Here is a 4,532-nt window from a genome sequence, read left to right as displayed (position 1 = left end):
CGGGGGAATATTCCCTTTGAAAACAAAACTCAGCCCTTGCGTCTTTAGCGGTTCAGATTTAGGAACATCAAAGTGAGTGCTGTGTTTTTTATTACAACCAAGAACAGAACCCCGCAATCTATTCTGCTCCAGCGTATCAACAATGGCGGACTATGATGAGCTCTGTCAGGGCAGGTCTGTGTTGAATGCGGCTGTCAATAAATCATCATGGGAGGTGCAGCTTGAATTAAAACAGGTGAAAACATACAAGGAGAAATAAACATAGATGGATTTTTATCATTATAGGACAGTTGTGTACAGGCCCTGCCAACACACATTTCCATACAATCAATTTAATGACAACGTCCAAAAGTTGTCATTACTTAAAGGGTCATGAAACCCCAAAACACTTTTTTTGAGATGTAAACAGATATGTATAGGCTGCACATCATTGAAAGCACTAAGGGTACTCATTAATGTTATTCATATGTGAAAAAAAACTATTTTTTATTTTTCGGAGCGATTTCTGTCTTCCGGTTTGAAAAAAGAGTGCGAAATAACCGTTTTGTAGGCTAATGAACAATATTTTTGATGAAATATCAACAAGAATCAAAAGCCACCTTTTATTTTTATTTGTGGTCACAGACATGCACTAAACCGCATGTGTTCGGGCTCTTAGTGAACAATGTGCATATTTAGACAAATATAGATTTACCTGCCGAGTGTAAGCGCGGATCGTCACGGTAACCCAACGCGTGTCGCTCTGTGCTTCAGATGCGCGGTCGAGACTATGAAACCTCAAACCCCTTCGCTTTTACCCCGATCTAGAATTACACCTCTATCGCATTTGCTAGCATGTTTGTGGGTGGTTCTTGTTCTCTTATCACGTCAGCGCGTTGTTCATCTTGACAAACAGTGTGCATATTTGGACAAATATAGTTTAATTATCACATGTTTGCAAAATATTTCGTCATACAGAATAACATTTATTTTCATTTCTCACTGAATTATGCTGATTTGAAGAGCTGAAGAACTTGCAATCTCTGCTGCACGCCACTTAATGTCTCAGAGCTCTCTCATTCGCTGTACTCATCCCTCATTTAATCTCACTGTGGTAAACAATGCCAACGTGAACCAAGAACATGTCTCAGAACCGCTGCAACTGCTGCTGTTGGTATTGCTAATCTTAATGCACCTAATGACACACCCCTATTTATGCAAACCATTCCCTCTTTCCACACAATACCCATTCCACCTTTTCACAGTCGACCACTCCTCTTTTAAGAAGCCTTTTCAAATCGAAGGTGTGAAAAAACACTGCTGCAGCAGAGGGGTTTCATGACCCTTTAAAGGCATAATATGTAAGGTTTTTGAATTAAAATATTCAAAAACCACTAGAACAATGTTATATATTTTGTTGACTTGTTTACTTATATTATCTCAAATACTTTTTCCAGTAATGTTTAAATCCAGAGAAATTCAGCTTCTGTTTGTTAAATACAGAAGACCGATTCTTCTGGCCAAAGATTTCTTTGTCATTTCTTTGTCTATCTCAAGGATGCATATTTTCATACAGAAATTCTGCCACAACACAGGAAGTTCCTGAAGTTCACTTTCAGGGGTGAATATCAATATTGGGTTCTTCTATCCAGCCTAGCCTTTTCCCCATAGTTGTGTAGATGCCGCTCTGGCTGCATTGTGACTCCAAGGCATCCACATTTTTAATTACATAGCTGATTGGCTGATTTTGGCCCTGTCTCAAGAGCTTGCGCTTTGATATTGGATGGCGTCCTCAATCATCTTGTATCTCTGGGGTTGAGACTCAGTGGCAAGAAAAGCGTTGACTCTCCGGACCAGAGGACAACATATTTAGGAGTTGTATGGGACTTGTTCACAATGCGGGCACAGCTCCCCCCCCCCCCCCCCCCCCCCCCCCCCCCCCCTGCATGTGTTGAGTTCATTCCGTTGATCAAAGATTTATCCCTTTGGGTTAAAAATCTATGATTTATCTAATAATCCTGAAAAAATGACAACTGTTTTAAACATTTATAATAATACGATATGTTTGTTGAGCTTATATATATCAAAAATAGATGACATATGCAGAGCGACAGAGAAACATCTGAGATGCTGCATCCCAATTTGAATACGTAAACTACGACCTAAACGTATGTAATCTTTTTGTGAAGAAAAAGTACATACTTTTGAGTGTGTAGCAGAAGAGTATGCAAGCTTTGGTACATACTACTTTGTAATCTATAACGGATACTGTTGCTTAGTTACATGCATCCCGTCACCATTTAAACTGCCCTGTCAATCATTGTCACAGTTAATCCTCCACATTCAGTTTAATTTCCAACCATATCAAAGAGAAATGTAGTAGCACGTTGATTTGCCATGTGTGGGACATAAATGCAGAGACTAGTGATGCAAAGTCCGATTCATTTCCGCGAACCGGTTCTTTTCGGACAGTTCGGCTCAATGAACCGGTTCAAAAAGCAGATTTATAGGTTCCTGACGTCATCATGCAATGATGCCACTATGCATTTATTTTATGGATTTTTATGCGTTTCTCAGTGTCATGTTATATCAAGGAAACATTCAAATAGAAATACTCTGTGTCAATGCATATTGAAACAATCAAATAAAGTTATTGAGTGTTTATGCTGATTATTGCATTTCATTCACTTAAGTTAATTGTGTTTGTGTTCACAGTTAATTCATTTATCCTTCACGTCAGATTTGACAGAAAACTGCACAATATTACAGGAACTGATCAACAAACGTGTATATCTTCTTTATGTCTAAAGAAGTAGCAAGAACGAGTAAACCAACTCCTTTTTTTATTGTCCTTATAAACTCCATGATTTAACATAAGTTCTATTTAATAAACCAGTTCGCTTAAGTAAATGGTGTTTGTGGTTACAGTTTCATTCACATACAGACATGCATAAACGTGGATGTTACATGTCTAAAGTAGCCTATAGGAAGAATAAACCTTATATCTTATAGACTTATACATTTCACTTAACAACTTAAAAAAATTTGCATGCACAATAAACTACAGTAGCCTAAAATTATTTAAATCTCGTTCCAGAAAGGTTTTTGCAGGTTTTAATAAAATGTTATTTAATAACAGTAGTCATAATAAGTATATTTCCCGTAGCCTACGTGCCTCAGACTTTCGTTGCCAACTCAATCTTTCTCTGCAATCCTCAGAAAACTTCGACAGCTGGTTGAACCGGCTTTCTCGGTTCTTTTGTAGTCGGACGTGCTATTTTGGCTTTTGCGTCTTACGTCATCAACCTGGAGCTACAGTTTGATTCAGTTCGATTAGTGAACCGGCTCAACCGTTTACTTGCTGAGAACCAGCTCAAAAGAACGATTCGTTCAAGAACCGAACATCACTAGCAGAGACTACTCATGTGTTTGCAGTTTACATATACTGTAATGATGCATTTAAGCATTAAGGGCATTAAGTTAATGGCCAAAATTAGCATTACAAAAGTTCACAATGCTGCTGCAGTGGAAATATAATATGGATAACATGGAATAAATATATTTTAGTCAGGTTAAATACAGATAATTCACTCAAGGCCTTAATGTAAACCTCTCTTCTTAACCGCCTCTTCTTAAATAAGCACAGAAAGGCCAGATACAGATACAGAAGTGTTAGTTCACCCAAAAATGAAACTTATTTCATTAATTACTCACCCTCATGTCGTTGGACACCTGTAAGACCTTCATTCATCTTTGGAACACAAATGAAGATATTTTTGTTGAAAGCTGATGGCTGAGAAAGGCTTCAAAAAGGTCTCCATTGGCATTCAGTACATTCCCACTGATCCACTCACAAGACCCATAAAAGGCACTAAAGACTTTGTTACAAAGTCCATCACACTACAGTGGCTGTACAATAATTTTACCAAGCGAAGAGAATAATTTTTGTACGCAAAAAAAAAAAATCAAAATAATTCCGTGTAGGTCTCGGACGTGAATCACCTCGCGCGATAGCAGTGCACCTCCTCTTCCGGGTCATGTATTTGCTATGATTCGAATGGCGGAATTGCGTGATATTCTCACGGATTAAATCATGATTTTTGTGCGCACAATAACTATTTTCATCGCATTGTAAAATTATTGTACAGCCACTGTAGTGAGATGGACTTTGTAACAACGTCTTTAGAGCCTTTTATGGGCCTTGTGAGTGGGCCAGTGGAAATGTACTAAATTCAAATTGAGGTCTCTCTGAAGCTTTTTTCAGCCATCAGCTTTAAACAAAAACATCTTCATTTGTGTTCCGAAGATGAACGAAGGTCTTACAGGTGTCCAACGACATGAGGGTGAGTAATTAATGACATTTTTGGGTGAACTAACCCTTTTAACGAAAAGGAAAAGTTTAAATTGCTTAAAATAGGTGCAATAGCTGATTAGAATGAGTGATGTTCCACTGCGTCATCCATCTTTGTATTGTACAAAATCTGCTTTACCAACACTGCACTATCATCATCGTATAAAGCCTGCCTGTCATGAAACAGAGACAGATTCAATAG

The sequence above is a fragment of the Pseudorasbora parva genome, chromosome 16 (assembly GCF_024679245.1).
Source record: "Pseudorasbora parva isolate DD20220531a chromosome 16, ASM2467924v1, whole genome shotgun sequence".
NCBI classification, from domain to species: Eukaryota; Metazoa; Chordata; class Actinopteri; order Cypriniformes; family Gobionidae; genus Pseudorasbora; species Pseudorasbora parva.
The sequence above is the reverse complement of the archived record's forward strand: the minus strand, read 5'-3'. Positions refer to the sequence as shown.